The sequence below is a fragment of the Mustelus asterias genome, chromosome 9, assembly GCF_964213995.1.
Source record: "Mustelus asterias chromosome 9, sMusAst1.hap1.1, whole genome shotgun sequence".
In the NCBI taxonomy this organism is placed as follows: domain Eukaryota; kingdom Metazoa; phylum Chordata; class Chondrichthyes; order Carcharhiniformes; family Triakidae; genus Mustelus; species Mustelus asterias.
The window spans coordinates 3,126,756-3,138,973 of NC_135809.1; the positions used below are offsets into that span (position 1 = coordinate 3,126,756).

The 12,218-nt window shown below is 44.8% G+C and overlaps 1 protein-coding gene across 1 annotated transcript in view; it reads left to right on the top strand.

Annotated features, from left to right (window-relative positions):
* Nucleotides 1-8,604: 8,604 nt before the first annotated feature.
* scyl2 (SCY1 like pseudokinase 2) overlaps nucleotides 8,605-12,218 on the top strand; it is a 67,821-nt gene continuing 64,207 nt past the window's right edge. The window contains exon 1 of the mRNA XM_078219519.1: nucleotides 8,605-8,752. The gene's annotated coding sequence lies outside the window, so the exon portion shown is untranslated. The remainder of the gene's footprint in view (nucleotides 8,753-12,218) is intronic.

The following is a 12,218-nucleotide window of genomic DNA, read 5'->3' on the forward strand; positions in this document are numbered from 1 at the left end:
CTGGCCATTTAGCACTTTTGACATTAATTGACTGGAATTGTTATAGCTCTAGCTCGTTAGAGGGGTCAGTTTTTGTTCAAAGCGTGCAGGAAGGTTTTTTGACTCAGTATGTAGACAGGCCAACTAGAGGTGAGGCTATATTGGATCTGGTGCTGGGAAATGAGCCAGACCAGGTGCTAGACTTGGAAGTTGGTGTGCATTTTGGTGATAGTGACCACAATTCGGTTACGTTCACCTTAGTGATGGAAAGGGATAGGCATGAACCTCGGGCCAGTGGTTTTAGCTGGGGGAAGGGTAATTATGAGGCTATTAGGAGAGAATTAGGAAACATAGGTTGGACTAGGAGATTACAGGGACTGGGAACGTCCGACATGTGGAGTTTTTTCAAGGAGCAGCTACTGCGAGTCTGTGATAGGTATGTCCCTGTCAGGCAAGGAGGAATTGGTAGGGCTAGGGAACCGTGGTGCACCAAAAAAGTTTCTTTGTTGGTTAAAAAGAAAAAGGAAGCTTATGTTCGGATGAGACGTGAGCACTCGGGTAGTGCACTAGAAAGCTTTAGATTGGCTAAGAGGGAGTTGAAGAGCGAGCTTAGAAGGGCTAAAAGGGGACATGAGAAGACTTTGGCGGATAGGGTTAAAGAGAATCCTAAGGCGTTCTATAGGTATGTCAAGAACAGAAGGTTGGTTAGGGCAAGTTTAGGGCCAGTTATAGATGGCAGAGGGAAGTTATGTGTGGAACCGGAGGAGATTGGTGAAGCATTGAACCAATATTTCTCTTCGGTGTTCACGCAAGGGGACATGAATATAGCTGAGGAGGACACTGGGTTGCAAGGGAGTAGAATAGACAGTATTACAGTTGATAAGGAGGATGTGCAGGATATTCTGGAGGGTCTGAAAATAGATAAATCCCCTGGTCCGGATGGGATTTATCCAAGGATTCTCTGGGAGGCAAGAGAAGTGATTGCAGAGCCTCTGGCTCTGATCTTCAGGTCGTCGTTGGCCTCTGGTATAGTACCAGAAGATTGGAGGTTAGCGAATGTTGTCCCATTGTTTAAGAAGGGGAACAGAGACTTCCCCGGGAATTATAGACCGGTGAGTCTCACTTCTGTTGTCGGCAAGATGTTGGAAAAAATTATAAGGGATAGGATTTATAGTTATTTGGAGAGTAATGAATTGATAGGTGATAGTCAGCATGGTTTTGTGGCAGGTAGGTCGTGCCTTACTAACCTTATTGAGTTTTTTGAGAAAGTGACCAAGGAGGTGGATGGGGGCAAGGCAGTGGACGTGGTATATATGGATTTTAGTAAGGCGTTTGATAAGGTTCACCATGGTAGGCTTCTGCAGAAAATGCAGATGTATGGGATTGGGGGTGATCTAGGAAATTGGATCAGGAATTGGCTAGCGGATAGGAAACAGAGGGTGGTGGTTGATAGTAAATATTCATCATGGAGTGCGGTTACAAGTGGTGTACCTCAGGGATCTGTTTTGGGGCCACTGCTGTTTGTAATATTTATTAATGATCTGGATGAGGGTATAGTTGGGTGGATTAGCAAATTTGCTGATGACACCAAAGTCGGTGGTGTGGTAGACAGTGAGGAAGGGTGTCGTAGTTTGCAGGAAGACTTAGACAGGTTGCAAAGTTGGGCCGAGAGGTGGCGGATGGAGTTTAATGCGGAGAAGTGTGAGGTAATTCACTTTGGTAGGAATAACAGATGTGTTGAGTATAGGGCTAACGGGAGGACTTTGAATAGTGTGGAGGAGCAGAGGGATCTAGGTGTAAGTGTGCATAGATCCCTGAAAGTTGGGAATCAAGTAGATAAGGTTGTTAAGAAGGCATATGGTGTCTTGGCGTTTATTGGTAGGGGGATTGAATTTAGGAGTCGTAGCGTTATGTTGCAACTGTACACAACTCTGGTGCGGCCGCACTTGGAGTACTGTGTGCAGTTCTGGTCCCCACATTACAGGAAGGATGTGGAGGCTTTGGAGAGGGTGCAGAGGAGGTTTACCAGGATGTTGCCTGGTATGGAGGGGAGATCCTATGAGGAGAGGCTGAGGGATTTGGGATTGTTTTCGCTGGAAAGGCGGCGGCTAAGAGGGGATCTTATTGAAACATATAAGATGATTAGAGGTTTAGATAGGGTGGATAGTGATAGCCTTTTTCCTCTGATGGAGAAATCCAGCACGAGGGGGCATGGCTTTAAATTGAGGGGGGGTAGTTATAGAACCGATGTCAGGGGTAGGTTCTTTACCCAGAGGGTGGTGAGGGATTGGAATGCCCTGCCAGCATCAGTAGTAAATGCGCCTAGTTTGGGGGCGTTTAAGAGATCCGTAGATAGGTTCATGGACGAAAAGAAATTGGTTTAGGTTGGAGGGTCACAGTTTTTTTTTAACTGGTCGGTGCAACATCGTGGGCCGAAGGGCCTGTTCTGCGCTGTAATGTTCTATGTTCTATGTAAATTTCTCAATCTTGGCTAATGGTTTTATCTATTTGATTATTATTTAATTTATTTTGCACTGAATGATAGTTATCATATTGTCTACATTGTAACGTTTCCTTTATACTACTGATTTATGTTGCATCCTCAGTATTTCAGTGGGAACAATTGTTTACCTTTTGTTTACTTGAATTGTCTATCAGCTAGCTCTGTTGAGTTGGCATTGCCACCGGGGAGCCTCATCTGGCTGCATTGATTACAGGTAGCATGATTTCTTGTTGGACACAATCAGCTGGTGAGACTCCAGGCCAGAATTGTGAACTCATTGCCCCTCCCACCTGTCAAATGACTCTCCTGTGATCACAGGAATATGAAAGGCATGAGACATTCCAGTGAAGTATGAAGTAGGTATTTATAATGATTGAATGGGCTCCGGTTGGAGCAGGGCCTCCGGGCTCTGCATTTTAGGCAATGTTTTAAACTCCACACCAGGAGACTCAAATGGGATGTGGTCTGTGGAGTGTGGGTCAAGGGCATGAATGCAAAGAGTAGAAATGTGCCTAATTCTTTGGAATTGATGGCCTTCTGGACAGCTCGCATATTATTTGGATTAAATAATTTTAAGTAATGTAACTGAAAAAATGCAAAATGATGCAATAAGGTTGTGGAAAAGGGGATTCCACAAATCCAGAAACTCAGCTACTGTTCTGGGGACCCAGGTTTGAATCCCACCACGGCAGATGGTGGAATTTGAATTTGATAAAAAATATCTGGGATTAAGAATCTACTGATGACCATGAAATCATTGTCGATTGTCGGAAAAACCCATTTGGTTCACTAATGTCCTTTCGGGAAGGAAATCTGCCATCCTTACCTGGTCTGGCTGATATGTGACTCCAGAGCCACAGCAATGTGGTTGACTCTCAACTGCCCTCTGAGGGCAACTAGAGATGGGCAATAAATGCTGGCCAGCCAGGGACGGTCATGTCCCACGAATGAATAAATAAAATAATATTCACACTGGAAAAGGCAGGTTATCTACCATGCAATAAATAAACATTCAGAAATGTGTATTTTTGGTCCAGCAATTATTTTTTTTGAATGATTTTAACTGTTTGGTTTCAGTTAGAGCTTTTTGTCCATTACGTATTGTTGCATTTTGCAGATTTTAAAAGGTGGAAAATTGTTTTGGCTTTAACTATTTTATGTTTGTGACTTGCATTTTTCTCTGCATCATCGTTTCCTTCACTGCCTTTTGCTTTCATTATTTTGATGCACTTTTCTTTTTGGTTCGGTTTTGTCCTTTACTCAGTTCCTGTCTTCCTTTCCTTCACTCCCTGTGTACATGAGGTGTGGTATTTTTGTATACAAAATGGCACATCAGGCTTTATGTACATGAAGATATACCAGAAACATGATTAGTTCAGCTTGATGTGTTTGGTGGTTTTGGGATTTCCATTTTCTTCTGATCCAATCATTTCCTCTGCAGCAGCACATGTAGGTTCCGGCAGAAATTGGCTGCTAGAAGCAAGTCTGAATAAAGGGTAAAAGCTGATTGAATACCTTGTGGCCTCGATTGCATCACCCTGCAGACCCCCTTGTTCTGCAGATCAAGGTTTTTGGAAAAAACTGTTCTACAGCAAGAATGCAAGTTTAACCCAATTTTTTCCAAACTTCATGTTGGTAGATTAATTGTCTGCAAATGAATAAATCCGAGAGCTCATAATTGTAGGTTGTCACTGGAGGACTGTATTTATTGCTGCCCTTTGAGAACTCAACTGTGTAAGTAAAAGATCTTGTGGTGTGCTTTGAAAGAGACAGGCATTGTGTGTCCTGGTCAACGTTCATCCCTCAACCCGAACCACCAAAACCAGATTAACAAACTATTCCTCTTGCTGCGCTTCACTGTGTGCCAAAATGATGGCGTGCTTTTGCTGTGCAGCCACAGTAATATGTGAAATTCACTTAATGCGTATGAGGCTTCGGGACATCCTGAGATGTAATCTGTACGGTGTCGTCCACAGGCCACCATCGAGCATGAAAGATGAAGAACAAATTTGCAAAAAAATTACAGAAGCGCAAGAATTATAGAGTTGCAGGAATGGAGGGCTTTTATTGCCCAAATACTGGCTGGGATAGTGGTCGTGTAAAGGGTGGTGACGAACAAGAGTTCCGAGATTGTGTTCAAGAAAAATTTCTGCAGCAATGTGTCAAGGCCAACAAGAGAAGAGGCAATGCTCAGCCTGATTCTTAGAAGTGAGGTGGGCCAAGTGGATCGAGTGTCAATGTGGGAACATTTCGGGGACAGTGATCATTGTACCAGAAGGTTTAGGCTGCCTGTGGAGAAGGGCAAAGAACGATCTGGAGTAAGAAAAATTAACAGGGTGAAAAACCAACTTCAGTGGGAATAAAAATGGATCTGGGCTGAATTAATTGAAGTCAAAGGTGGCAGGAAAACAGTAGCTGAAGAATGAGTAACCTTCAAAGAGATGAATCAGGCACAGGCAACGGTATATTCCTTTGTAGGGGAAAGGTAGGGCAAACAAATCCAGAGCTCCATCAGGAAAAAGAGGGAGAAATTAAGCTGAAGAAAAAATATTCTTCTGACAGATGTCAGGTACAAAATGCAATTGAGAGCCAGGGTCCAGAACGTTGAAGGGAGGTGAAAAAAATAAGAGAAGCAAAAATGGAGTATGAAAAGGGACTGGCGGGCAACATTAAAGGGAATGCCAAAGGGGCAACACTGTGATTAGCACCACTGCCGGAGGATTGCGGATGTGGTTCCTATTTTCAAGAAGGGGAATAGGGATCACCCAGGAAATTACCGACCGGTGAGTCTAACCTCAGTGGTTGGTAAGCTGTTGGAGAAGATCCTGAGGGTCAAGATTTATGAGCATTTAGAGGGGTTTAGTATGCTCAAGAATACTCAGCATGGCTTTGTCAAAGGCAGATCGTGCCTTACGAGCCTGGTGGAGTTCTTTGAAAATGTGACTAAACACATTGACGAAGGGAAAGCGGTAGATGTGGTTTATATGGATTTTAGCAAGGCGTTCGATAAGGTCCCCCATGCAAGGCTTCTAGAAAAAGTGAGAGGGCATGGGATCCAAGGGGCTGTTGCCCTGTGAATCCAGAACTGGCTTGCCCAAAGGAGGCAGAGAGTGGGTATAGATGGGTCTTTTTCTAAATGGAGGTCGGTCACCAGTGGTGTGCCCCTGTGATCTGTTCTGGGACCCTTGCTTTTTGTCATTTTCATAAATGACCTGGATGAGGAAGTGGAGGGATGGGTTGGTAAGTTTGCCGACGACACGAAGGTTGGTGGGGTTGTGGATAGTCTGGAGGGATGACAGAAGTTACAGAAGGACATAGATAGGATGCAAGATTGGGTGGAGAAGTGGCAGATGGACTTCAACCCAGATAAGTGTGCAGTGGTCCATTTTGGCAGGTCAAATGGGATAAAGGAGTACAATATAAAGGGAAAGACTCTTAGTACTGTAGAGGATCAGAAGGACCTTGGGGTCCGGGTCCATAGGACTCTAAAATCGGCCCCGCAGGTGGAGGAGGTAGTTAAGAAGGCGTATGGTGTGCTGGCCTTTATCAATCGAGGGATTAAGTTCAGGAGTCCGGGGATAATGATGCAGCTATATAAGACCCTCGTCAGACCCCATTTGGTGTACTGTGCTCAGTTCTGGTCGCCTCATTACAGGAAGGATGTGGAAAAGATTGAAAGGGTGCAGAGGAGATTTACAAGGATGTTGCCTGGATTGAGTGGCATGCCTTATGAGGATAGGATGAGGGAGCTCGGTCTTTTCTCCTTGGAGAGGCGTAGGATGAGAGGAGACCTAATCGAGGTGTATAAGATGTTGAGAGGCATAGATCGGGTGGACTCTCAGAGGCTTTTTCCCAGGGTGGAAATGTCTGCTACGAGAGGACACAGGTTTAAGGTGCTGGGGGGTAGGTACAGCGGAGATGTTAGGGGGAAGTTTTTCACACAGAGGGTGGTGGACGAGTGGAATCGGCTGCCGTCAGTGGTGGTGGAGGCAAACTCAATAGGGTCTTTTAAGAGAGTCCTGGATGAGTACATGGGACTTAATAGGATGGAGGGTTATAGGTAGGCCTAAAAGGTAGGGATATGTTCGGCACAACTTGTGGGGCTGAAGGGCCTGTTTTGTGCTGTAGTTTTTCTATGTTCTGCCTCACAGCGCCAGTACCCAGGTTCAATGCTGGCCTTGGGTCACTGTTAGGACATGGAGGTTGTCCCCTTTTTGAGGCGTAATGCTGAATCCCCTAAAGAGGAATACCTCGCCTTGTAATCTGTTACAAATGTGTGCGAAGGTGTGAACTGTTCTTCAGTAACGTTTAGTGGTTAACTCAGAAATACCTGACGCTCACTTTAAAATGAACACTTAACAGTTTACTTAACTAACGGAAGTGTAACTAAACAAGTAACAGACTGAAGATTCTACTGGACTGCTGTTCAAATAAATACAATATCCATTCATTAACAAAAATAATATAATAGATTTCAGTCTCTCAAAAAAATACAACCAAGTTTGTGGCTTTCGGAAACCTTTGGCGTTCTGTTGATTCCTCTGTAAGTTCTTGCTGATTTGTTACCTTTTGCTGGTAAGAAAGTGTTCTCTTAAGATGTATATAAAGCTGGCAGAGTTGAGAACTCTCTCCCTCTTGAGAGGTGGCATTGCTATCTGCTGTTTTTCCCCCTTGCACTGTCTTATACCTGTGATGACCTATCAATTTTCTTCGAATAGGATTAGAACAAAGAACAGACCCTTCGGCCCTCCAAGCCCGCGCTGCTCCCTGGTCCAAACTAGACCATTCTTTTGTCCCACTCCGTTCATGTGGCTATCTAGATGAGTCATAAACGTTCCCAGTGTGTCCGCCTCCACCACCTTGCCCGGCAGCGCATTCCAGGCCCGCACCACCCTCTGTGTAAAATACGTCCTTCTGATATCCATGTTAAACCCCCTCCCCCCACCTTGAACCTATGACCCCTCGTGAACGTCACCACCGACCTGGGAAAAAGCTTCCCACCATTCACCCTATCTATGCCTTTCATAATTTTATACACCTCTATTAGGTCACCCCTCATCCTCCGTCTTTCCAGTGAGAACAACCCCAGTTTACCCAATCTCTCCTCATAACTAAGCCCTTCCGTACCAGGCAGCATCCTGGTAAACCTCCTCTGCACTCTTTCGAAAGCCTCCACTTCTGGTAGTGTGGCGACCAGAACTGGGCGCAGTATTCCAAATGCGGCCGAACCAACGTTCTATACAGCTGCAACATCAGACCCCAACTTTTATACTCTCTGTCCCGTCCTATAAAGGTCTGATCTTGTCAACGCCATCAAATTCAAATGGGAGAGGTTCTTGGTATTGGAGTGTCTGCTTTAAATTGATGGGCTGAATTCAAAAACATTCAAATACCTGAAGCCTGCTGCCTGGCCTTTGATACAAATGTTTTAGTCTGGTCTCTCTTTTCCCCATGCATTTCAAAGCTCCAAACACTGAAACAGTATACTAGCTTTTAAAGGGAGCACATAATGTTTTGTTTCCCACCAGCATTTTTGCACTCTTTACATCTTTCCCAACATCAAGTTCTCAAACTCAACTTCGCAGCAGTTACTGTATGGTTGGAGTTTGCACATTCTCCCAATGTTTGTGTGGATTTCCTCCGGTTGCTCCGGTTTCCTTCCACAGTCCGAAAGACGTGTGGGTTAGGTGCATTGGCCACGCTAAATTCTCCCTCAGTGTACCCGACCAGGCACTGGAATGTGGCGACTAAGGGATTTTCACAGTGATTTCATTGCAGTGTTAACGTAAGCTGACTTGTAACACCAATAAATTAACTAAAAAGTCTTCTGTGGACTTGTAAACCGTACAAGGGTGGCCCTAATTTTTCGTTCTTCCTTCGACTCCAGGGTGGTGGCAGAGGACTGAAGAATTGCAAACATTCCACCGTCCCAGTCCGAAAAGACCAATTTCCTCATACTCTCAGGGCGGTGCAAGGGGGAGAGTGTGAACCCATGTCGAGCCCCCTGGAGCATAGGGTGGTACCTGGACCATTTATTGGTACCTGGACGATGGGGGGGCGGGGTCTCGACCTTCCTGTACCTGTAGCCCCGCCCCTTGAGGGCAGGTGTGAGCGGAAGCGGAAGTGAGGTAGTGGGGTGGGGGCTGGGCAGTGTGATGGCGGAGGGGCTGTGAGCTCGCCGGGGATTCAGTCTCTGACTCCGGCAGGGAGGGCCGCGCGGGCCCGGAATCTCAGCCGCTCACTGACAATCCAACCGCCCGGAGGGCTCAGGTAAGACCGCTTGACTGTCTAACCGGCGGCGGGGCTGGGCCGGGGCCTAGGCCCGAGGGGGAGGCCGGGCCCGGTTCGAGAGAGAGGGGCAGGCAGGCAGGCGGAGCCGGGAGCGGGGCTGTCAGGGGTAAGCAGGGTGGACACTGTGACAGAGACTGAGCCAGGGGCTGAGTCACAGGGAGCTGGCACTGTGAGTACTGAGACTGGGCTCTGAGAGAGACACATCCACTTGGATCTGGGAGCCAGCATTGACAATACAGACTGGGGGGAAGTCTGTGTGGAATAGGGTCTGTGGGGGACAGAATGAGAGCCCAGGGAGTGGGGCCAAAGACCTGGAACTGGGAGGTTATCAGCTGTGGCTCAGTGGACAGCACTCTCATCTCTTTTTTTCTAAACTCCTATGTGTACATTGGCCCTACTTGCTCAACCTTTCCTCACAAGACAATTCCCTTTGATTTGATTTATTATTGTCACACGTATTAGTGTACAGTGAAAAGTATTGTTTCTTGCATGCTATTGAGACAGAGCATATCGTTCATTGAGAAGGGAAGGAGAGAGTGCAGAATGTAGTGTTACAGTCATAGCTAGGGTGTAGAGAAAGATCAACTGAATGCAAGGTAGGTCCATTCAAAAGTGTCTTTATTATCTATGTGAGGTGGATGCCATAGCTTCAAGTCCCACTTCAGAATTTTGTACCTATTTTCCAAGCACACTTGGAATATGCTTGGTACTGCACCATCAAAGATACTGTCTTTCTGATGGTGTCACGAATTAAACAGGGGCCCTTGTTTCTACCCTCTTGGGTGGAAGTAAAAGAAACCATAGCACTATTTTGAAGAACTGAAGGGTGATTCTCCTTTCTGGGAATTTTATTTTTATCTCTCATCCAACATCATTGGGGCGGCGCAGTGGTTAGCACTGCTGCCTCACAGCACCAGGGACCCGGGTTCAATTCCGGCCTTGGGTCACTGTGCAGAGTTTGCACGTTCTTCCTGTGTCTGCGTGGGTTTCCTCCGGGTGCTCTGGTTTCCTCCCACAGTCCAAAGATGTGCAGGTTAGGTTGATTGGCCATGCTAAATTGACCCAAGTGTTCGGGGGATGAGCAGGGTAAATGTGTGGGGTTACAGGAATAGGGCCTGAGTGGGATTGTGGTCGGTGCAGACTCGATGGGCCGAATGGCTGCCTCCTACACTGTAGGGGATCTATGATGATCATTAAAGCAGATGACCTGTTTGCAGTTTCTGGGAGCTTGCTGTGTGCAAATTGGCTGCATTGTCACAGTGACTACATTTCAAAAGTACTTCATTGGCTGTAGAGTGTTTTGGGATGTTCAGAGGTGAAGGTATTATATAAAATGCAAGGTTTTTTTGTTGGGTTCTGAGATTTAGGATGAAGTTCAACATCTGACACTAATGTCCAGGGAAGGAGAAATCTATCACCTGAGCAGATATGTTTTCATTTGGCTGTAGCATCTGTGGCTAAATAAGGAAGTCAATGATAATAAATTGAGAGAAGCACCAACAAGCTGCAAAGATCAGGGGTAGGCCGTAGAATTGGACAGACTTTAAGAACTAGCAAAGAATCACTAAAAAGATAATAGAATCAAAAAACAGATTGCGAGAAAGATAGCTAATATAAAAACAGGTCGTGAGAGTTTCTCCAGGAAAAGAGTAATTAAAGCTGGCGTTGGTCCTCTGGAAAGTGATCCTGGAAATGGATGGAAAACGAAGAAAGGCACTCAATGTGTATTTTGTGTCTTTCGTCACAGTACAAGTCTTAGAAAACTTCCCAAAGATAATAAATCAAGAGGTGAACTCAAAACAATCACCATTTCCAGGGGAAAGATGGTAAGAAAAATATTAGACCTGAAGGCTGACAACTCCCCAGGGCCAGATGTCCTGCATCCTAAGATCTTGAAAGAAGTGGAAGCACAGATAGTCGATACATTGGTTATAATCTTCCAAAATTTCTTGCATTCTGGAAGAGTGCCAGTGGATTGAATGACAAATAGACAGTGGAGGCTGAGTCTTTAATTTTATTTATGGCTGAGTTAGATAGATTTTAGTTCAACAAGGGAATTAATGTTTGTGGGGCAGACAGGAATGTGGAACTGAACCAACATCCACATCAGCCATGATCTTATTGAAGGGCTGAATGGCCTACTCCTGCTCTTAAGTTCTATGTCCCAATGGGAGGTGGAGGACAGAGATACAGATTTGGTTTTCATTGTGAAGGCGCTATTTGCCTCATTTGTGATGCATTGCGGTATTTGATTTGCATCATGTTTTAGTTTGACATGACGGAAATAAAGACTGCTTCTTCAACAAGTGTTTTAACAACTCCAATTTTAAATTATTAAATGATAAAAGTTCTAAATTGGCAGTTGATTAAATTCTATATGCATCAGGCGCAAAAGGCTTGTTTCGTTAACCTGAATAATTTAAACATACATGGCTTAATAGTTTATCTCCAAAGAAACAGAGCTAACACCTCAGGTCAGGATAACATCAGAATGAAAGATCATTCAGATATTGATGGCTCCTTCTGTTTCTCTTCATGGATGCTGCCTGGCCTGCTCAGTATTTCCAGCATCTGTGGTATTTTGCTTCTGTTTCATTGTTTATTTGTTATTGTATCCCTCAAAATACATGTCACGTCAAAGGTAATGCAGCAGCAGGTTGGGATGTAAATTAAAGGGAAATCCTGCATAAAAACGACATGCATAGTTCTGTCAAGAAATGGCAATATACTGAATTTCACTCCCTTTTTGTGAATGAACACCACAGAATTGAATTATCGATTTATCAAATACTCAGGTCAGAGAATATTTTGGTCGGAGAATTGTTTATTTTGTTTTTAAAAGTTTCTGTCGAGCAGATTGAGACATCAGACTTTATCACAAATGCAAAATAACTAATTTTATGCTGCTTCCTGCAGCATAAAACTGACAAGGCACCTTCAATGGCAGTGCAACTCCCCAATTGAACAATTATTCTCCAACCTCAAACTATGATGAGTCAGTAATTACATTTTATGGCGTAAGACCTTCCAGAGGAACCTCCAACAAGGTCTTTGTTGCCAGAGAAAAAAATGTCGAGAACAACACCAGGAACTTTTCGTTATATTCACCCATCTGACCAAATAGATTCCAAGATGGCGCCGGAGCGAGGTGACTTCTTGCAAGCTGTGCCCAGCATACCTTCTAATTCTTTTACTCTCGTTCTATGCTTCGAACTACATTCTGCACTCTCTCCTTTCCTTCTCTATGAACGGTATGTTTTGTCTGTATAGCGCGCAAGAAACAATACTTTTCACTGTTAATACATGTGACAATAATAAATCAAATCAAATACTCAGTAAATTGTGAGGCTCTGTGAATTGTGCTCCAAGGATTTGGATGACCTTTGGTCACCTCGTTACAGGAAGGATGTAAATAAGGTTGAAAGAGTGCAGAGAAGGTTCACAA